General features: G+C 42.9%; 1 protein-coding gene across 3 annotated transcripts in view; it reads right to left on the reverse strand.

The window, feature by feature from the left end:
• The window catches only part of mgmt (O-6-methylguanine-DNA methyltransferase), a 135,422-nt gene extending 111,579 nt beyond the window's left edge, over positions 1 to 23,843 (reverse strand). For all 3 annotated transcript variants that reach the window (XM_061836995.1, XM_061836993.1, XM_061836994.1), the window contains exons 1-2: positions 20,261 to 23,843; positions 18,835 to 18,903 (exon numbers count right to left, since the gene is read on the reverse strand). The gene's annotated coding sequence lies outside the window, so the exon portion shown is untranslated. The remainder of the gene's footprint in view (positions 1 to 18,834; positions 18,904 to 20,260) is intronic.
• Positions 23,844 to 24,100: the final 257 nt, after the last annotated feature.

Raw genomic sequence — 24,100 nt, forward strand, 5'->3', positions numbered from 1 at the left:
TCGGCGGGAGAAGCCTCGGCGGCAGCTCGACCGTGCGAGACGGCCCGCCGCGCGCTACGCACCGAGTTAATTTATATCATGTCTCGTCGCCTCCTTTATTTTATTTTGTTTTTATTTTTTTTTTCGTGCGAGACTGCACGCACACGTGTGCGCAATCAGGTGGAGACGGGGGCCTCGACCAACTGCACACATGCGCTATGCAACAATGCGCGGCCGTAAACGCGATCACACGTCGACGTGTATGATGAGGAGTTATTTTTCTCACGCGCTCGCTCTCTCTCGCTACTCTGTCTCTTGACCGCACACACACTATTTCACAGTGTTGTTATTGGAATGTGTGTGTGTGTGTGTGTGTGAGTGCATGTGAGTGTGTGTGTGTGTGCTGTGAAACTGATGAATGACCAAGCATGGCAGATTCATAGTCCGGATCCTTGTGCAGCTGGAGAGGAAACTAATGGCAAGCTGGGACTGAGGAGGTCTCAGAGCTAATACCTGTCTCTTCCATCAGGAGACCTGGGGGCATTTTTTTACACCCAGCCAAATAAGAGCCCCCCCCCCCCACCAACACACACACATCACGTACAGTACACACACACACCAGCACTCCTACTTTTAACACCTTTCCGACTCTCACGCACCCAACCCCACTCACTCGTCCTCTCCAAAATAAATGCCCAAATATACACTTGTACGCATGCATGCACACGCAAGCACTCAAGCACGCAAACACGCGGCAACATAAAGACGGACACCCCCCCCCCCCCCGAAGCGCGCCCACCCTTAAACTTGCTTTAATAGCGAAGCAAGGGGGCATCAGCTGTCTGGGAGTAAATGCGCATCCAGAAGACAAGGATGGGCACTTTACTGGACATTGCCTTTTCCTCCCTGCTGATCAGTCGGCAAAGTCCTTGCGTTTATAGAGGGTGGGGATGTGGGGGCGGGGGGGGGGGGCCTCACTCAGGCAGCTTTAATTTTGCCCGTGGAAAATGTTGCGGTTTGTACTTACAGCATTTCCACCAGCGACCGACATCGAACGCCTGCGTCCCAATAGAACTCGTGCACCTACGTCGTGAAATCACGTGACGCCGCCATATTGCTGGTCATACAAAGCAATGTTGCAAGTTAATTCCTTTCAGACGAAACATGTCTTACAGCACGACGCCCGGAGTTTTGTCCGATACCGTTAAACATTTAAAAGGTGATAGTAAACGAAGGTACGTGGAAAAATGAGAGATACTTGGCATAGGGGACCCATATTTAATACCAAAGTCGATGTTTTCGCCAATAAGAAAGTGGACTGTTCACCAATGTTCCCTCTAAGCTGCGCACCTGCGCAATTGTGCACTTGTAGGCGCACACGAAAACCGATCCAGCGCAGTGAACCACAGCCCGACTTTTTTCTTTTTTTTTTAAACACGGCAACACTCGGTCTCTAACAAGCCACACCATGCCACACACTCTACTTCCTTGTTTACCTGACACAAACCACTTCCTGCTCTTAAAGGGGTACACTCATAATTACAAACACCGCCCACCACCGGTGCTTTCGTCTAAAAACACAGCCTGGGCAACGTAGAGCAAAGGCGAGTTAGACATGTTGCTTATGTTTACTCCAGATCAGTGATTCCCAAACAGTGTGCCGTGAGTGCGCTTCAGGTGTGCTGTGGGAAGTTATCCAATTTTATGTAATTGCTAAAAAAACATTTATTTACAAGAAAAAAATTATCTTTATTCATCTATTTATGCCAGTGAGGCACAATGACAGACAGAACAAAAATAAGTCCTCTTCTATTAGATGGCAGGAAGTACATGCAGTAATTAATCGATCCCTTTTTGGTGAGATTTACTTTTGTTGGTGTGGCGTTGGATTTTTCAAATGTAAAATATGTGCCTTGGCTCTATAAAGGTTGGAAATCACTGCTCTAGATAATAATGGCAAAAGTAAAACAAAAAAAAAATGCTGTTGCTTTAATGAATGTCAGTGTATGTGAATAATAATAATAATAATAACAATAATGACGAAAAAGTGGCGAAACTGGATGAGATTTTCTCTTTTTGAGTAAAAAAGGTCTGGTCTGAAGCCACAGTAGAAAGTACAGGATGAGATGGTGGATAATGTTAAAATTCCACCTTGGTGCAGCCTGATCGTGGATGAAAGCACAGACAATAGAGCGCATAAAAAGATAATTCTGTATTTTAAATATAGGACGCAACATAACATTAAACTTAAAACTGTTTGGGAGCAACATTCAGCTTTCCACACGCATTGCTAAAGATACGATCAAGATAAGCAATAATTCAGTTTTACACCAAGAAAAAAAGACAGGGATATCATTGTGGGTTAAAAATAAATAAATGAAACAAAGTTGGAGGCGACATTTCAAATTTACAGTTCATAGTTGGCTTGGTTTGGTTAGCAATGTATTTTTTTGTTTGTTGACATTTTCAGTACAAGTTTGCAAAAACACAAATAAAATTGTTTTTAAAATTTTCTGAGGGTAATGTAAATGCTGTGATCTGAATCTTTTAATGAGGCACGGATGACGCCGATGTGACCACAGTGAATACGCCTGATGTTGCTCACAGTGGTCAAAGGGGGCGCTCACGGCCTTAGCGTGTTAGCTCAGACACGTCAAAAATGAGAGGGAACGTTGCCGTTAACCCGCTTCCGCTTGTCTTGGACAACTGGATCCACACATGGATCTGGTGAGTAAGTCATTGAGATTTACACGGAAGAGTTTTCGCTTCTATTCAGTGGACACTCTGTTCTTCCTTCTCGTTAGCCACCTGAGGGCAGTATAAAAAACATACGGGCAAAACATGGAGGTGTTGCAGTCCCTTGGTATGTTACAGGAATATCAGTTGTTCTTTATTGAGGATAAAGAATATACACCTGTGAGTACTCTTATATTATCTACATCAGCTACATGTGTTGCTCCACCGTTTGTATTCAAATATCCAAACAGGTTTATCACACTCCAGCACAAACACCATTTGTTAGCCTGTCTATGGTGTTTTGCTGTTTATGTTAGCATTAAGTGAACTTGATTTTATTAAGGCAAATATATGTGTTTGTTTTAAATACACAAACATGTAATTGTCTATGTTTAATGCATAGTCCTGAAGAATTGTTCACTAGCTGCCAAACTGCTGATTGTTGTGTAGCCGGATGAATTTAAACTATCCTAAAAGGACAAGGACGGGTTCTTTACCGGACATCGCCTTTTGCCCCCTGTTGACTCCAAGACTCCAAGTCCAAGCGAGGGGGCGCGGGGGCTTGCTCACTCAACCTTAATTGCGCCCGTGGAAAATGTTGCGGTTTGTACCCATTTCCCCCAGCAACCAGGCTTAATATTGAACCCCCGGTCCCGATACATATATTAATGTTTGCAGTCATGCGCCTCCTGATGTTATCCTCATTAGCGCTCTATATCGTGGTCCATCCACAGAGCCGGGCTGCGAAATAGAATCAGAGCACAGAGTGGAAGTCATTAGTCAGTTTTGAGTGTGCATATGTTCAATTGACCCACAGTATGTAAATTCTTGCGATGCTGGCCTTGCATATGGGCCAAGTGCCTCACTGGAGGCCCGTCCAGCATGGCGCCTCATTAAGGAGCGCCTTCCCAGAGTCCTCGCTGTTAATTAGGGAGCCTTTTGTCCATCACGTGACTCCTCCATTCTGACACTCCGAGGTCACGGTAAGGACTTATGGATCCTTCCCCAGCACGGCTGCCGCGTCCGCGGGTCCCGCCCGCGAGTGCGTTTGTGTTCGCATTTTTCATTTTCCTCACTTTATTCGATCGCGCGTCCCACTCATTCATCACACATTAAGTTCCGTAAACAAAACCTCGACTGAAATGGAAATTCCAAAGTGCAACGCATTCCATTTTGGAACGCGGGTCAAATTCCAATTAGATTTGAAACGGATACCTTTGACGCTTTTGAATTCTACTCACTCGTCATAATATACAGCGGAGCCTCTCGGATTGTACTCTGATTTGTTGGCATTCATAATTTCTCTCCACTTGTGTTAATTAGAAACAAAAATATAATGCATTATGGCAGCATGTTGGAGGAAGTGCTTAGAGCATCTGCCTTACAGTTCTGAGGACTAGGGTTCAAATCCCGGCCCCGCCTGTGTGGAGTTTGCACGTTCTCCCCGTGCCTGCGTGGGTTTTCTCCGGCAACTCCGGTTTCCTCCCAGATCCCAAAAACATGCAACATTAATCTAAATCACTCTAAATTGCCCCTAGGTGTGATTGTGAGTGCGCCTGTTTGTCTCCATGTGCCCTGTGATTGGCTGGCAACCAGTTCAGGGTCAGCGCCTCCTGCCCGTTGACAGCTGGGAGAGGCTCCAGCACTTCCCGCGACCCTCGTGAGGATAAGTGGCAAAAGACAATAGATGGATGGATGGATGAGTTCAAATGTTTTGTTGTTGTTGTTGTTTCTATGTTCCCTGCAATTGGCTGGCAACCAGTTCAGGGTTTACCCTGTCTCCTGCCCAAAAATAGCTGGGATAGGCTTCAGCAGTCCCGTGACCCTTGTGAGGATAAGCGACTCAGATAAGGAATGGATGGATAATGCATTATTTTCATGTGTTTGACTACATTTTTCCTAAACCGATAAAGCCAAAATATTAACTAACTGCAACTACTTTCTTGATTTTATATGATTTTTTTTCCCTCCTTTGAGTCCTTGGAAATAATTATTGGCATTATGATTATGGCTTTGCTGCCAATCCAATGCTCATCTCCTTAAATTGAGAAACTCGCAAACACTTGTTGCTCAAAGGTGAACGAAGTCTAGGTCTAGGAGACCTAAAAGTTCACTATATTTGATTTCACACTACATGTCTTCTTCCTTCATTTATTGGTAGATGGGGGGGGGGGGAAGACTCATTTATAAGACAACAAAGAAACGTTTTTCAATCTTGATTGGATCTATATGTTTGTTGTATGTATTATATGTCCAGGCATGTACTGCTACATTTGCTGCATGAGAACAAAACAGGATGGCGCAGAAACAAGAGGAGCGAGCCAGGTTTTACATTTTCATCTATAAGCAAATTGGGAAGAAATTGCTACCCTCCATGAGGATAGGACTCAATGAGAAGTAGCACAGGACAGAACAGGACAGGATCTGAGTATTTGAGCGAGAGTTTGATTTTATCTGTGTGGACTGGGAAGAAAGAGGGATAACCTGTGAAGGAGTTAGAAAATTGTAAAAGGTAGGAAAGAACTACACAGGACAGGACAGGACAGCAGCAATGAGCCAAGTGTTGAATTGTATCCATGTGTGCACACCCTGTGAAGAAGAGACTTGACGAGTATAAAAGAGTACAGAAAAGGGCGCAAAAGATAGGCCAGCGCCGTTGGAATATTGAGGTAACGCGGTAATTTCGCAGCTCCAAAGTCCATAACTTGCTCGATTCGATCACTGCTTCTCAGGACTGCTTTTTATTTTCTCATCCTTTCCCCATCAAGTACTTTTGTTTTTTACCTTTTCACCTGCTTGTCAGACTTGTGAAGCCCTGGGTGAAATGATCTCCAGGGCAACAACAACAAAGCACTGTCAAGATATCCGAGCAGCATCCTGCGGCTTAATTGTTATTAATTTACTGCAATTAAAAATGTGTCTGCCTCTTTTCTCTCTCTCTCTCTCTCTCTGTCTTTTTTTCCCCTCCACGCCTTGACAAGCATGGATATTGTTTACACGTAAAGGGAAACTGTTGAGGAACATTTCCATGCAATGTCACCATCTATGCATCGCTCCGAGCGATTCCGGCACACATTGCGATAAAGCCCATATTTGAATAGGAGCGGATATCAAACACATTCATTAGGTTACATGCTTCACTTGATTAATTATATCTGAGGAAAATTGCGGGCACTTCGGATCTTAGTCTGGTAGTATCGCCATGTGCCATGGATCCCTAATTTCCAAAAGAAAGGGGAGAAGGGGGGGGGGGAGCGGGGTGGTGTTGGGGTAGGGGTGGCGGTAGGGGTTTGGGGGGGGGTGGGGCTGAAGGGGATTTTTTTTTTTCTTCCCTTCCCATTCTATCCCGGACAGCCTGCCTCTCTCTCTCCCCAAGGAAATGAACGTATTCAAATGTATCTCCATCAATGAGCACAGTAATTATGAATTCAGCACTAATTAGTAGATACACTACTTTCCTTGCATATTTGATTTCCACTGTGAGATGTTAATAAGGGAAGTGCCCATTTTTGTCCTATCTCATAAAAATTCCAGAGTGTTGGCGATGGGGGTGGGGGGAGCGGCGGCGGGGTAGTGGTGGGGGTGGGGGCGCGTTGGATGGTGGTGGTGGGGGGGGGGGCAGATGGCGAGAGAGAAGCAGGGGATGCATTAAGTATGCATGGAAGTCGAAAAAAATAAGTTTGCAGATAATTGGCGTGGTTACTGAGGGGCTAAAACAACACTGCTTACCTTAGTTAACATTCTGCTGGCTAAAGATGCCTTTAAAAAAAAAAAAAAAAAAGAGACATTGGCATTGTCGCGCTTTGCTAGGCAAATAAAGGCGCGCAAGACCCTGAACACAATGGTAACATGTTGAATTACTAATATCGCACCCCTTTTCCTGCACTGAGCACATATTAGCGTTTGAATAATAGACAACGACGCACCCTTTTATTTTTTCCCCCCCTTCCCCTCGCAAATTTTTATATCATTTCTCAAATGTCATGAAAAAGTAAAAAGCCCCAAACTGTTTTTGCTCCCTCACAACGCTAAGGGGTAATTACACTATTTTCCCTGGGAGAGAGAAATAAGAGAAACCCTCCCCTTCTTTGATAACGTTGCTGAAACGTATTTACAGTGCACCACCAGGCTTGTGATTTATTAATATTAGGAGACGGCTTTTGTTGCCTTCCTCCGCCGCCCCGTGATTAGCGCTTGCCTGCTACGCCGACTACACGGCTAAGTGGATTAGATTATCAAAGTGGCGTAATATGGAATAAAATCAACGCTCATTGGAAGTGAAGGACTTCGCGTTTCGGATTAGCGAGCAGATGGTCACCCCTTATGCCAGCGCCTCGCGCGAACGCTCCGTGTCGGAGGCCGTACCTTTACCAAACAGCACCGACGTATTTCTGGACAAGGCACACTCGTATTGGATACAGTGGATTTATCTAATTAATCCAATCATCTCTTCTGAGTGGGGGATTTCGGTGCCCAGTTGTCCCCACCCCAACCAGCCCTTTTTCTTTTCTCGCAATTGGCATCTTTGTAGCCGCCTGCCAGGCTACTCCCCCTCTCTGGAGGAGACTGTTATGACCACACGATCCCCGTGCCAACCCCTGGCTGCCGCGCCGAGATAGTGGGTGCAAAAAGAGGCAGATAAAAAAGAAAAACCCAAGCAAACAAATGCAGAGGGTGTGGGGTTGCGGGAGGGAGGGGGGGGGCACATTCACACAAGGACAAAACTAAACAACCCCGCTAAAACATTAACGCAAACTCCACAATAATCGAATGAGGAGTGATTATCTATTAACAATGTAATAACAACTTAATAACACTATAGTAACAATGTAAAATGACATTAAGCAATAGTGTTAGCAGCATAAAATGACAAGTCTCGATACTCCACGCCTGAATTTCATCATTCATGCATCTAATAAGAAATTAAGTCATTATGTAAACATAATAACTACGTAATAAGATGCCACACATATATAAAGTACATAGCTGCAACCTTAATCACAAAAATTGTTAGCGATACAAATTAAACAACACCTAATGACGGCCGCGAGGTCAATTACAGCCCAGACCTCCACCAACACTCGACGGTTCTAAGTTGGATCAGCACCAGAATTGCACACATCCATACCCTCCCGCTTCTTCCATATGTCGGAATTTTGTTGTCAAGATTCATACATTAAATAAGTAAGGAAAATGTAAGTCATAATCGGATAACACAGTAATTGTGGTTTTTAAAAAAACGCGCAAGACATTCAACATGAGATTCGGCAATATTATTAACCTTAAAAACTATAAACAACTGATAACGAAGATGCCCGTGACATCAATTATAACCCAGACCTTTAACAAGGTCAAGCAAAACATGTCTGTATCGGAACCAAATTGTACTACTTTATACATGCACATCTCCTTCAAATGCCAGAATTTTTCTCATTCATCCATCTAGTGAGGAAAACTTACAAATATTAACTTCAGATGTAGTAACACAGTAATAACAATGTAATAGGACAGTGACCATATTTTAAACTATATATAGTTATAATTAACATCTAATGATGATGATGATGGCTGTGATGTGAGTTAGAGCGCAGATCTCCACCAAGGCCAAATGAGCCTATCTGGATCAGCACCAGATTGTACGTCACATACTTCCTGCATATACCAAAATTGTGTCATTAAGAAATTGGGCATTTAATACGTATGTAAGGAGACTTTAATGATAATAGCAATATTGAAACTATCTTGAAAAAACTGTACCCACTATTATGATAATAATCCATTTATAAATCTTTATTATTATGACATATAATAAAATTGTTTTTTTCTGATATATTCTAAATGCCATTTGAGAATAGAATTTTTAAGAATGTAATTATGCACTCCTCGAATCAGACAATAAACATGTGACTGACGTAACTGCAGGCTCTCAAGTTTTCCGTTCCAATTAATGTGTCAGTAAGAGCTACGACCATCCACAGCACTTTTGCGATAAATCATGCGTATTTATTCATTTTCACAATTTGCAGCGCAGTAATGCTCAGCGTGGGGATCACCATTTGGCAAGCGTGAGGTCACTCGTTTCTTTTAACTGCACTGTATAAAGACTTTATAAAGTGTTAACAAGCCCATTTAGACGTAGTGTATAAAATCTTTTATGACTTGCAGTCTTTACTGTTATTTAGGATTTTTGCATCCTCACAAACGACGACGACAACTGCAGCTCACGTGCGAATACACTGAACATTATTTTCTAATTATTATATTACGGCGTGGGGTAAAATGTAATCATTTGCCCCTATCATAGCACAGCATATTAATAACCCCGTATGATGCTGGGCTCTCCCCAAATAGAATAAGAAACATTCCGGCGCATGGATACGCTGTGCCTAATATTGTGGCCGCCGCGCGCATCTACACCGATATTGATGGTTTCCGGCACACAACGCACGCATCCAGCCACAAATACACACTGGGGAGGTCAGCCACTCTTGAGATCTACTTAATCTGTGATCAGATAAACTACAATAAAGCCAAGCCGGGCAATGGGGGGCTATTATGAATGACGTGTATGTCGCTCAACCGGGCGGCGCGGGCGCACACACACAAACACACACGTCGCAACAAACATCTACACAAAGGCGGCCCCCTCGCACTCTTATTTGACTTTGTGTGTGCTTCGCTGGGTTTATTATGACAGGCTGAGCGGCGGGGAGGGAATTAAACTGTTAAGCAGACATCAGAGGCAGTCTAATGTTTAATGCAGGAGCCGGGGCATGTGCTGACTGATAATGAATACAAACAGGCCAACGTCTTATTTGTTGTGCTTTTCATTGGGAGCGACTGAGGTGCTTGACATCCGCAGCTAATGTACTGTACGGAGGCCATTGTTCAAGCCAGGCGCCCCCCCACCCCCCACCCCATCCCTTCCCTATGCTCTGCCGCCATATCTCTTTTTCTCTTGTTTTTTTTTTTTTTTTTTCCCTCGTCATCGCACGCGTCTCCTTTTTATTGTGCCGATCCCTCAAAGCCCGCCACTTGTCACCGGCGTCAGACGGCGCCGGCGACCGGGCACGACGTCGCGATTCCCCGGTTCTACCTCCGCCCCGATAATGTGTTGATGGGACGCGGTAATAGTTGTTAAAAGGTCACCCAGTGTGCCGTAATTGGCTCTTTCATACTTCACTACGTTTACTACGACAGAAGGCACGACCTCGCTGGCAGAGATGGTAAATATGCCATTTTGAGGCTGTAATTATGAGCCGGCGCAGCCTTCCCGGATCTCCTCCTTTGACCCCTTCGCCTCACCGCACTCTCACTTTTGAGATGGACCGCCAGTTGGCAACCATTCTGCAAGAATAAGCTCTAATTTAAAAAAAAAAAAAAAACTAATTAAATAAAAGCAGGCAGACTGTTTATTGCTATGTGTTTTGATAATCTTACAAACTTGCACGTATACTTGCACAAACAATTTAATCACATTACTTTACATTGTGACAGCCCAGGGAATAAATAGTAAGTCTATTTTTTTTTCCTCTTTCCCAACCACAGCAGCTTCCAGTTCTGTCCTTAATTAGGTAGAAACACAGTAATTAAGTGGAAAATATGATTTATGTTACTTGGGCATTAGGTGTTAAGTTGAATCAATAGAGTAATTAATACAGGCGTACAAAAGGGGGTCTATGTGCATAAGAGGCGTAATTGCACTAATCACGCAAACAGTAAACATGTGCACGAGAACATCGCCTAGATTAGTTGCCTGCAAAATAACAAAAAAAAAAAAAAATGCCACGGTGCCGCGTTAATTTCATCATGTTGGCGCTGCTGATGCGCTTGGAAAGCTCTGGAAATTTCAGCTAATTAATGCGAGCATCAATGTAAGAGCGCAGATCAAAAGTGGACAGAAAAATATTCCACTAGTAATGCTGTTTTGTTTGAAGCCAAGTAAAATGCCAATCTTAAGATTAATTTAATGAATAAAATATTGTTATGACAGTGTGTCTATTTTTTATGAGCTCTGTGTGTATCTCGAGAAATAGATTTTTTTTTTTTCATTTCGGTGAATTTAATTCTGTATATTCACTGTGCAATGAAATTGTCCACTGTGGTACAATTTCTTTTTAGACAAAAAACAAAAAATAACAAGACTAAAATCATGTGTATTCAAAATAATTTTATATTGCATATTGCATCAGTATTTTTCATTTTTTGTTTCATGCAACATTTGGAGGTATATGGTTTTCACTTGACAGCAAAGTTAGCTTAATTTCATATCACATTTTCATTTTACATCAAAATATATTGTCAAACAGGACTGTACATAACATTTAGATTTTGTAATATCAAAAACTTTCATATATTTTTTTTTTTAAATCAAGATTTTAATTATTTCTATACAGTACATTCTTTTTGTCTTGTACTTTTTCCGGATATGAACGAAAAATAGAGGTAACGATTTTTCACTGGACAACCATGTGATCATAATTTCATACACCAATTGCTTGTTACATTCAAAATAAGAAAATTATTGCATGATTCATATGCTGTATTATATATTAGATATGTGGTATGTGGTTTTCATCTAAGACATTTATTTTAATTTCATCCAACATCTGCATATTTAGAGCTAAATATTTTTGTATTTTTCTCTATATAAAAAAAGTGATTGACATGGTTTTTATTATACAGAGAAGATATTTTAATTCCACACAGAATACATACAGATTAGTATATAGTTGGATTTTTCTACAATTAGACAGCTACAATATCTTTTTGAATAATTTTGAATAATATTTTTTCATATTTTTACATGAAAAAAACGATATATTTTGATGATTTCTGGGCAGGTTATTTATTATTTTACAATTCTGATGAGACGTGTATTAAAACCTCTAATTCAGGCTCGAATGAAGGCGTCGTCTATCGGTACCACCCAGGTCGCCACGATTATCGGACCCCTCCTTTGCGCCATCGTGCGTGCTTTTTTTTTTTTTTTTTTGGTCTCTTTTTATCCAATATACCCGACAAGCTGTCCGCGATCAAACCCGATATTACGGCTGTTGAACGACGTGTCACAAACATATCATGTGTTAAAGTCAATATTCTGCATGTGACGCGAGGGAGGGGGGGAGGAGGGGGGGCGGTTGTAAAGCGATACAGATCCATAGCACCTCCCTGTGGCACTGACCATCTTCATTATGAGGCGTGACTCGTTTCCTGTCTCCGTATCTCATCCACTTTTATCCACTGAGATTTTTTTCTTCTTCGTTATTTTTTATTTTTCTCAACTCAAGAGATACTTTTGAATTACAAAAAGCATCCCGACACAGTAGGCGGGAAGAAAAGGGGGTGGGGGGGGTGGGGGGAATATGAGTGAGTGCTTATTTGAGGAAACTTATCATCCAGTCAGACAATATCTGCTCCCCTATTGAAAAGTGCCGCCATCGCCGTAACGTGGTTATGGTAACTGCTCGGGCTGAAGTCGCCAAATCTTATTGTAAAATCTCCTACGATATCATAATAACGCCGCGGAGCGGGGGCAGCAGAATTTGACAATAATATATCCGTGGAAATCTACCTCCCTTCCTCCACGCCCCCCCAACCCCCCCGCCCCCCCACCCCTACTCCTCCTCTGTGCGGATCCTCAGCGAGAGGCACATCAGAGGAGACATTTGCGCTTTATGAAGTGCATTCATTTGGCCATTTGCCATGTTTCCTCACCAGAGGACGGCGATGATGAATGAGAGAAGAGAAGAAGCAGATTTTCTCTCCCACCTCTCGGCGCTCCCCTGTGATTACTAATACAGAGCCCCTGCAACCTCCCACACTATATGAGAAGTGTAGGCTTGCTCTCATATCCCGGGTAATCCGCAATTTCCCCAGAATCATTAAACTGAGACTAGCATCTCTGATAGCCGGCGATACTTGACATATTATGATTATTATCATACCAACGCCTTGTTGTTACCCGGCAAGTGGCGCGGGGTCGCCTCGAAATCGATGTGGAAGACTGGCATAATAGCCTTTCTACATTGATGCCTTTGACAATAAAAGCCCCCCCGTTTGCTACATATAAGATAAATCATCGAACGTCAAGTCCTCCTCTGATTTTTTTTTTTTTTAAATTTCAATTTTTTTTTTTTTTTTGCCGCATCGGGATAAACAAACATCTCCGGAGCGAGACGCTGTGACGGAGGGAAAGTTTTGAGTTGGGATGCAAACTTTTAAGCGCTACCTGTTTCCTTCCCGTGACATCAAATCAGCCCGCCGCGTCACGCTCGGATGCAAAAGGCAGCCGTTGGCACCTCGCTCGGCTCTAACGTAAACTTATTTGCATTAATGTGGAACACGGGCATGAATATGTATAGTCAGAGGAGTCTGCGTTGCGTGTGTGGGAACGGAGGTGCGCCCGCTCCCCGCCCTGCAAAAGTTAGTCCTGCTTTGTCAAAACATTTCATAGTTTGGAAATGACAACAGTGTGTTTTCACGACAACTTAGCGGAACGTTAAACCCCGTGCTTACTGCGCGGATTTGCACAAACGCCCTAGATGACGCCATTCAAAACTTTAATTAGCGCTCATAAAAATGAAAAAAATATATAACCTTTAACCTTTTAACAACTGATACTTGAACACAACCGGTGCGGCAACATATACATATAGACAAAATAAAAAAAAAATTAATCGGAATACAGTATATTCTTTGTTCTGCAAAAGAAATTACTACAGCCTACTTGAATTTATGATGGTCTTCGTGTTACATCATAAAATATACCGTAATTTCCGGCCTATAAGCCTTGACTTTTTTCATACGCTTTCAACCCTGCGGTTTATGCGGTGATGCGGCAAATTTGTGCATTTTTTTTCTAAAGGCCGCAACGGGGCACTCGAATGGAAAAGGTATGTGCCAAGGAAGTGGCATTACTAACCCTGTCCAGCCCTGTTAGCGCTGCGCTAGCGTGATACTGCCGTGTCTCAGTGATTTTTACAAGTATGTTTTTTGAAAACAGGCCCTGTTAGGGTGGCGCTAGCGTTACCGTTTTACTCTCTGCGTACCGTCGTCCGTTGTAAACATCTCGTTTTTCAATGTCGGATTCAATGTGGGCGCTTGCGGCTTTTACACGGCTGCGGCTTATATATGTACCAAATGGTATTTCCTTGACAAAGACCAGGAATTATGGTACATGCATTATATATATGTATTATACTGTCCCTAGGTGGACAAGATGCTGTATGTCCATTGGATGAAATCATCAATTCATGATGCAACAACTATTAACTTTATGTTGTACTTTTTATGTATATTTTTAGTGGAATAAGGATAATACTGGAGCGTGCTATTTTCCCTCTGAAAAGACATAAAAAAATATTATGTTAGTGCCTTTTTGGTGGTACTGGAACAGATCAATAGTATTTCAGTTCATTTCAGTCAGAAATTATGATTTGAGATATGAGTATCTTAAATCACACGTGTGTTCACCAAACAAATTAAACTCATAAGTCAAGGCTAACATATAAAAATGTACAACCCTCATGATATGTAATAGATTTCCTTTTCAGTCTATGAAGTTTAACTTCTCTCACGCTGAGTCATAAAAATAAGCATCAAAGTTGACCATGTGGAGCTGAGATATTACAGTTTTTCGTCATCAAAGCCTGTCTAGGATACGTGGTTTAAAGCTACCGGCGACTGGATAGGCGGCACAGTGCACGACTGGTTAGCACGTATGCCTCGCAGTTCTGTAGTTCCGGGTTCAAATCCAGCCTCGAGTTTGCAGTTCTCCCCTGCATGGGTGTTCCCGGGTTTCCTCCCGCATTCCAAAAACATGCATGAAAGACTGATTGAAGACTCTAAATTGCCTTTAGGTGTGATCTGTTAAGATTTAGTTTCTGTTTCATGTTTTCCCTCGGAGGCGGCACGCTGGAACTCCCGTTTCCTCCCACATCCCAAAAACATGCCACATTAATTGGATTAACTGCCCATAGGTGTGATTGTGAGTGCGACTGTTGTCTGTTTCCATGTGCCTCGCGATAGGCTGGGAACCGGTTCAGGGTGTACCGTGCCTCCTGGCCATTGAGAACTGGGAGATGATCCAGCAATCCCGTGACTCTTGTGAGGATAAGAGGCTAAGAAAATGTATGGATGGATGTTTTCCCTCTGTCACTTTTTTACATCATTTCTAATCATTCTCGTCAGCCCTGCTCTTTCTGTGTACCGATCACAACCCTGCAGTCACTTGTGTCTTGTCCAGGTGTGCCCCGTGGTCTCTGCAATTTGTGTCGGCGCATTGTCAGGCCTGTCAGTTTTCTGGTCAATTTTATTGGTGAGCGTTTTATTACTGCAAGTTTAATTGTTACTTTGAGCTTTATTTTTTTTTGGGGGGGAGGGAACTTTGTTAAATGTTTACCTCCATGATACTTGTTTGCATTTATTTGGGTATTTTAAGTACACCCTCCATTCCTGCTCACCACCCTGTGCTTAGGTCTGCCTTCTGCCTCCATCCATCCATCCATTTTCTTTTGCAGCTTATCCTCACGGGGGTCGCGGGGAGTGCTGGAGCCTATCCCAGCTGTCAACGGGCAGGAGGCGGGTTACACCCTGAACTGGTTGCCAACCAATCGCTAGGCACATGGAGACAGACAACAGTCGCACTCACAATCACACCTAGGGGCAATTTACAGTGTCCAATTAATGTTGGGAGAACATGCAAGCGCCACACAGGCAGGACCTCAGAACCGCGAGGCCAACACTTTACCAGCTGATCCACTGTTCCGCCTCCTTCTGCCTCCATCACCATGAAAACCTTCAACTGTGACAACGTCAAGGTATTCGCCGCGTGCTCCGGGTTCTTGCCAAACACATCCATGTTATGCGTGCATATGCTTGGAATGTTATTGATTTTGTCTCAGCAGATCGAGGGTTAAAGTAAGCTAAGGAGTCTTTGTTAGAAGAATATTGCCAATTTTCTCCCTTTTCCATTTTTGTTCAAAAGTCAACTAAATCCTCATGAGATGTAGAATATGGACAAATTGAGTTTGCTCTCATTAGGTAAAAGGTTTAATTAATATATAATCTATAAATGCATATAAACCACAATTTCCCTCTTTTGTGCATTTTTGTAAACAAAACTGAAGTTGTTGTCAGATTGGACTATCAATGACTTCATTAGCAGAAGAGGGTTCATTACAAAAATTTCACTTTTCTCTTTCTTTGCTGCATTTTTGTACCAAATCACACACAATTCTCTCTAAGATGAGGCTCACAAAGACTAAAGTAGAACTGGTTGTGGCCTAATCTGGTTTACTAATAGCGTAAAAAAAAGTAAAAGAAGTCAGTGAAAGTGAAATATCTTTAAAGCGCACATTGAGATGGATTTTTCGTCTTCTATCGATCGTCAGGGTGCTGTGTCTCGTTCCGAAAACGTGTATAAGTGTTACGTGTGTGTTATGTGATAAAACGGCGCACCGTTCGACGTTGCAGTAATTCAATTTGATTCTTTTCCATCTTCCTCTTGGAACGAACGCCCCCTCTGACCGTAAGCGCCTGGAAGTGGAGGCGAGCTCAACCACCGTGCCGTGGAAACGCTCAAACTTACAAATGCATCATTTGCTCCACGCTCACTTTTCCCGATTATTAATGCCGCCCCGAGGTGAAAGGGATGGAATTCAGAAAGTTGAAATGCTGAATCCAGAGTATTAAAGTCTGCCGCTACTGTGACGACGAGAAGCCGGGGAAATTTATGTTGGAGGAAGAAAAATGTATGTTCAGCGGATCAAGTCCAAAGCTAACATATTATCTTTTGCTATGCCCTCCCCTTCATTGCCTCAGCCGCTGCGAGCGTGTAATTCGCTGACACGAGGAGAGCAAAGCGAACCTTGTCTCTCCTCCGCACCACAGCTAATATCGTCTCAGCAACTCTATAAATAACGCCGGTGACTCTCCTAACTCTAACGTGCTCTATCGATGCGGTGGTACCTTGACTTGCACGGTTTTTTTTTTTAAGAATTACCGCGCTTTAAAAATGAATTTGAACTTGTTTCAGATATGCGACCGCATGACAAATGCACAAGTAGAAAATGAAAACACACGCAAGGAGCATGGCTCAAATGCTATCACTGAACCGCAGCGTCTGATGCCGTCATTAAGTTAAATGTGTGTGTTTCCATGTGTGAACTTCGACAGACTATATTACTCTTCATAAAACAAAAAACGATTTTTTTTCGTTTTTTTTTCAATCACTCAATTTCAAATTTCTGATGTACCGTAATTTCCGGCCTACAAGCAAGTGAGCAAAATCGATACAAGTGCAGCTCAAGTAATTTGAATATTGTGCAAAACTCAATTTATGTTTAGTTGTCCAATTCAAAAAGTGGATCTCGTCATGATGGATTCAGATTTGTTGGAAATATTTTTGTTCATTGTCGCTGAAATTTCCCGTCTCAAGCAATTGAAATATGACGTTAAAATGATTTTTAACATGAAAGTTTCTTCGTGATTGTCCTTTGGAAAAAAATGATGCCCCATAATTTCCGGCCTATAAGCCACGACTTTTTTCACACACGTTCAACCTTGTGGTTTATGCAGTGACGCGGCTAATTTGTGCATTTTTTTCCTAATGGCCGCAAGGGCGCGCTCGATCGGAAACGGTAAGAGTGAGACCGGAATATATGTGCCGAGGAAGTGACTTTTACTGGCCATGTCAGTGCTGCGCTAGCTTTAGCACTGTGCTTGCGTATTGTTGCTGTGTTACTGGCGTGTCTCAGTGATTTTTACCGGTAAGATTTTTTTAACCGCCCCTGTCAGTGCCACGCTAGCATTAGTGTTAGCCCCACGCTAGTGTTAAACTCTTTCTGTGAACCATCTTTCTTTGTAAATATCTCGTGTTTCAATGTAGGTTACATAGCTGTGGCGTATGAATGTACCAAATGGTATTTCCTTTACAAATGCGGTCTGTCGGCCAGGAATTACGCTAGTTTGTCCATGGAACAAATTCAACGTCTGTATCAAGGTGCTTCCAAATCTGACTCCGAGCAGGATAAGCGATATGATGGCTGACTGTTTTCGAACCCAAAGTATGACACGCTTTTATTAGGATATTAAACTATATAATTTTTATGGGCAGGTACTAGTACTGCAAGTCCCAGAAAGCACAGCAACAGCTGGCGTTGTTGTACTGGTGGCCCAGTCGCTCGTTAGTGTCTGTGTAGGTCTTTGGAATCAATTTGAAACGGTCAATTTTCAACTCATTATGTTGTGATGCAAAACTGAGGTTTTTATAGAAACGGGTCTTAATGCGGTCAAAAACCCCAATTTAGCTCATCAGCAGTTGTTAGTATGGTGGCCCGTGAGAGGCAAAAGACAAAGAGCAAAGTAATCAAACATGTACGAGTCGGTAGGTCATCAGTAATAAAGAATTACAGTCTGCTTGATTGCGTTTCTTCCTTCATGACGCCGCTTTAGTCCAGATTTTTGATACTACCTACGATCACTCAACTTTTTGTACATTTTGGAGATACAAATGCTTCCCTGTAAGTCCCACTGTGCAGTGACATGCCAGGCAGCACTGAGGTTTGCTAGAAAAGATGCAGTGTAGTCAGGAAGAAGAAGAACCGGCAGAGAAGGTCCGCTATTTCCTCCATTACAGAGAACAGAGAATTCTGCCCGTATTGTCGTATGCTCTGTTTCTGTGTTGCGGGGTTTCCAGTTTTAGAATTCCCATAAAATCAATGTGTATCTTCGTTAGCCCGTCTATGGTGTTTTGTATGAAATGTTAGCATTAAGCAAAGAGCCTTTCCTTGGAAGAAATACGGTTTGGTTGAACATTTTGGTGTTTCTTTGTATTGTAAAATATGCTTAACGTTCTAAGAAAGGGGCTTAATCACTACTAATGTTGCGATTCGACAGTAGATTCTGATACTGTAGAACAGGGGTGGGGAACCTTTTCGACTGAGAGAGCCATAAATGCTAAATATTGTAAAATGTAATTTCAAAAGAGCCATACAATATCAAAAAAACTAAATGTTTATGTAAGACCAACATTTTTAGAGAACAATAAGTCTCTGAATTATTTTAAATAACATTGTTACACTGTTGCTAACCAATGATGACAAAAGTACTTCTTACCATTAACGCGACTTCTGGTGCTGCACGGTTTTCCTACCGTTAGCTTCACGGAGGTGTTGAGACTTCCATCTGTGAATTGCGAACGTAATTCAATTTCATTTGCAATCATGTTCTCGTTCTTGCCGAGAAAGGCGTGTCTTTTATCCGTTTGATTATCTTGTCTTTATGTGAAGTTGTCGAAATGTTTATTCGAGTGCGAACGCTTTGAAATACTCCCCATCTGTGAATTTAGACACACAGCAGAACAATCTCCCTCCACAAAGGCTGTCCATTCTTGTTAAAACCTTCGGTACTCCTCATATTTTATTTCTTTGAGTGACCTTTGTCAAAAAAAAAAAAAAAAAAGGCGTTTCCATAATTAGCTGCTCCAACAGATTGGCGTTCGCCCCTTTTGCACCTATGGGCATCGACTTCCACGGGAAACTACGGCAAGCCCACTAGAACAAACTGCCTATACGTCATCTGCGTTGCATGCATGACGGAAATCACATGTACATTATGTCGTTATGAGGGCTCTGCGAGCCGTATGGAACCATCAAAAGAGCCAGATATGGCCCGCGAGCCATAAGTTCCCGACCCCTTCTGTAGTATTTCTTCTGATACTGTAACTGAGGGGAGTTTATTTCCAACACAAAACTGGAATCCGAGTGTCATGGCCACTTGGCCCACCCGTGTACACAGCGGAGTAGTTTCCACAGATTGGAAGCACCATCCTTTGGAACCTAATGACTAAAAATGTCCGGAGCGAGCTGGGGCATTTCAGCGAGCGGTGCACCCCGCCACCCCTACCCGCGCCCTCGAGGGTTAGCCACGCTACTGTCTTTTTTTTTTTTTTTTTTTTTTTATTCAGCGTGTGTGTGCTTGCTGGTGACAATTTGGAAGGATGGGTCAGATGAAAGACAACAGAAGGAAAGTGGGATCAAAAGGCGCGCGCTTTCCTGTCTGGCTGCTTGTTTCGCAGGGGGGCCATGCATAGTGCATTGGATTGATATCAAGGTCTCTGTACACAGCCCAACATGCAGTGGCCTTATTATTCTTTACTTCAATAACAAAGCCGGCGTCTTCCCCGCTCTCCTCGCCATCAAAGGCGCCGCTCTCCACAACTGAAGCAACACATCACATACGAGGCATTCATCCGCCTTGAAATTTAAATAACCCCCTTTGAAAGCCGTCTTCGGGATGAAGCCGGGGGGCCAACCGCCGGGCTCGCTGGTCATCCCGAACGCGACGCTTTGGTTTCCTCGCAGCGCATAACTTTTCATAGCTCTCAATCGAAAGCTGTTTTTTTTTTTTTTTTTTTTTTTGCGCCGGCGTAACAGCATCGACTCCCTCGCCCCGCGTGACAATAACTAAGTTGTCCGCGTCCATTCCGCGGAGTTATCCACCCGTAGCCCATAAAACCGAAATAACACAGAGGTTTACTCACAGTGAGGGGCGAGTCTCACGCCGGATCCGGGCAGCCATTTGAAGTGACAGGGCCGCCCATCATGCTCCTCTAACGGGGTCAGGGGGGCCTTGTGGGGGACTTGATCCAGAGCGAGGCCAAAGGGACCGCCAGGCCTTTAGAGAGGATGGATGGAGCGCTGGTAGGAAGGAAGGACGGCTTGATTACATCATTTTTCAATGCTGGGAGAAAAAGAAAAAAAATAAGAGACCTGTAAGGACCTTTGGGCAGCCGGATTGACAGTTGGCCTCTCTGCTAATACATTTTGGAGTGATTTGTCAAAAGGAAGAAATTGTTCTTGTCGGACTGTAAGTGACACTGAATGTGAAGGGGGTGGGAGGTGGAATCGCAACATTTGTCAATGTAAGTAGTTCAAAGGGAACATATTATGGAAAATTGACTTTTTAATGGCTTGTACACAAATAAGTGGCTGACTAGAGATCCTGTCCATCCTTCAAGTTGCTGTCCGGTACACACACTTGCTGGTGAAACAGACAATACTGTTACCGGACACTGTTTTGACACGTACAGGTGAGATCCAGCCCACTGTTACATACCGGCGGCATCAGGGCGAAACCATCATGTCGTATTTTAAGACGCTTTCTGAAAAGTGATGGTTTTGGGGACGCGATGTTACTGCCTGATGCCAGCGATCTGCGCTTGCTGGCAAAATGAGGAAAGACAGACTGGCGAGCAACAGAAGAAGAGACAGCCAAATGAATACCTAGTAGTATGCATGCACCTGCCGGCGAGATCCGGCCTGCCGTTCCTGTTTGTAGGTGTGATGATGTATGCCAGCCTGCTGAGGAAAGTGGGACAGGACGGTCGAATGTAAGCTGGAAAGCACACACTTATTGGCAAGATCCATGCCACTGATACACATACACTAGCTGGAAAGATGGCGAGACCCAGCCCACCAAAAAATAGGAACAGGAGGTGGCCAAACGCTGAATGGAACGAGCACAGTTGTTGACGGTGTGATGGTCTGAGCGCTCCCGGTGCTGAAAAGTCTTCTTGTGCGTATATTTTGTAAACGTCTGAAACGTCCCCATCCATGATTCAACGTGTGCCATTTGACAGCTCGCCGCCGAGTGTTCATGTTCGTTATTGTTATGTGTGTGAAATGTTTCGAGGAGTGCCTATATCAGGATGAGAAGACAGACAAGGAGGCTTCTTCTCACCGCTGCTTTGGGAAACTACGCTGCTTTCAACACGAACTACACGGACACCGGCTGCCTTTCGTTTTTGGACCGGCTGGAACTATCGCTAACTTGGTAACAGCATTCCGTAGACTTCTACACTGGGTACGAGTTAGGTAGAGAGGTTAAATGGCGGCGCGGAGTAACGTGTGGGTTATTCAGCAAAAAATGTGAGGTCAGTGAAAACAACCCAAACCCGCTGGGACGAACATTAGCTTGTTTGGGAACGCTCGTTCAACATTGGTGATTATTGGTGAGTCGGTGTGGCTCAACTACTCTGTTCTTGAACGCCTATTTTGCGTTAGCTGTTTTATTGTGTTTGTGTTGTGTTGATTTGTGTGAGATTGAATTGTCAGAAACGCAACACAACTGCCTTGTTGCATTTTGCTGGTTTGAACAAAGGGGACGTCTCAGAAAGACGAACACAGCGAATGAACACATATATGTATATCTTTTTATCAACTTTTGTTTTAAGTTTAGATTACGGTTACGATATAACATATGTTAGCTCCCTCATTGTAGAATAGAAAGAGGAGGAGGAGGAGGAGGAGGAGGTGGAATGAGAGCGGGGGATTTCCCAGTAAGCGTTGGCTACGTACCCAGAGTTCCCCTGTTAGTAACGCATGCGCATTCATCACAAGGAGATTTTTCAGCACGGGGGAACGCTCAGACCGTCACAACGGGATCCAGACCGCTTTTACATGTACACTTGCTGGTGAGATGAGGAGAAGCAGCCAACGGACCATCAATCGTCACAAAGCTGGAGCTCCAATCGCGTGGCAATGAAAAATGTCTGGGAACTGTTTTGAACTGCGGAATAAATAAATGCAGCATTCAAGTATAACATTGACGTTTTGGCGGGAACGTGTCAGGAGTTAATGGCGTCTTCTGCATCGACGCCCTCCCGCAGGTGGCGTTTTGCGTCTGTCTCCCTGTCACGTTGCGGATGCTTTTTGTTTTTGGTGCATTTCCTGAACATGCACAAACGCTCCCCGAAGGCACGCTGCAGTGTGATGTCGCACCACCTGTTTTCAAGGCGCGCTCGCCGGCTCCCCGGGGCCCCTCAACAAATCATCTCGCTTGTTCCTCCTGCGGGGAAAGAGGCATCACTCCTGGGTTTTGGGTGTCACATCATTGCGGAAAGACGCGAGAGCAAAGTCGACATTTTGGCGTCTGTCCTGGCAGATAAATTGAGAACAATAACAACAATAATCTAATAATGGTGAGTTATTTGAATTGTCACGACTGTTTATAATCCTTTATAATACAGTGTTTTGTTATTATAGATTTGTGAATGAAATATAAACCATTCAGTTTTATTATTACAAGGTGTTTTTTAAATTTAATGCTTCAATGCTACACACTATTGCTACTGCATATTTCTATAGCTTTACAAATCAATTAAATTAAATCATTTTTTTGAGATTTGTTTTATCTCAATCCACAGAACGATCTTATCTGAAATACTATTATATAACAAATTGTGACCTTTGGAAGATCATAGTGCATCGGTGCAGCCAATCAGTAATCCTAAAGAAAACAAAAATATGAAGAAAAAATAAAATAGAATGCCATTTATTGTTATTATACACCGCAAAATGAGAGAAGAGAATAATGATAATAAATAAACCAATTACCAAATTAATAAATACAAATAAAATAATAACTTCCAGCGTAATACTAAATGCAAATGAAAAAAAGTAATATTCAAATATTTCACTTGAGATTTCACTTGAGATAGCATAACTTAATAGACAAACTCTTCTTATCTTTGTTTTGTGTTTTTTGGCGGGGAAGTAACAGCCTCAACAAAGGAAAAAGAAGCTGACAAAGAAATTAAGTGACATAAGGAGAGCAGTAAAATCCCAGTATCACTGAATGCATCATCATGTTATTATTATTATTGCTTTTACGAGCACTCAATATTTGCATTGCACTGCTTCCATATGATCATCGATTACTAAAATGATGAAACGGATTGACAAAAAATGAAAACCCTTGCAAGGCGCTGCAATAGGTCACAAATCAAGGACAACAGACGATTGCGCCAATTGGAGCCCAGGTACTGATGTCACTTACTAGGCCAAACCCCTTTAAGGCACAAATCCAATACAAATACGTCAGTACATACAATAATTATACTTTGTAAAACATTTCTTGACATTCTCTATTGTTGGGTTTTTACTGCGTACAGTACAGTTGTACTTTTCTTTATTTTGAAACAAAAAAAATGGGGGTGCTGGAACGGATTGTTGGCAATTCAATTAATCTCAAAGGTGAAAATTGATTCGATATACAAGTGAAATGGTCAAGGAATTAATTCAACCTGCAAACCGAGGTACACTATAAATCTATCCCCCCCACACCACCCCACACCCCACAATTGGAGGAATGTTTCAAATCCAAACAAGATGGAGGTGGCCCAACATTTTGGAACTGATTGCGTTTCATCTCAGAATCTGGATGATATACTGCGATGTATCACCAGTGGTTAAAGCACAGGTACCTGTTTTCATTGCTTTCTTTGGCTTGGCTCAGTCGTCCCATTCTGGTACCGAAGGGATCGTAATTTTCCCCCGCATTCCTTAAAACCTGTCGTCCCCCTCCAAGTGTTTTTCTAGGT

This window comes from Syngnathoides biaculeatus, chromosome 12, assembly GCF_019802595.1.
Source record: "Syngnathoides biaculeatus isolate LvHL_M chromosome 12, ASM1980259v1, whole genome shotgun sequence".
Lineage (NCBI taxonomy): Eukaryota > Metazoa > Chordata > Actinopteri > Syngnathiformes > Syngnathidae > Syngnathoides > Syngnathoides biaculeatus.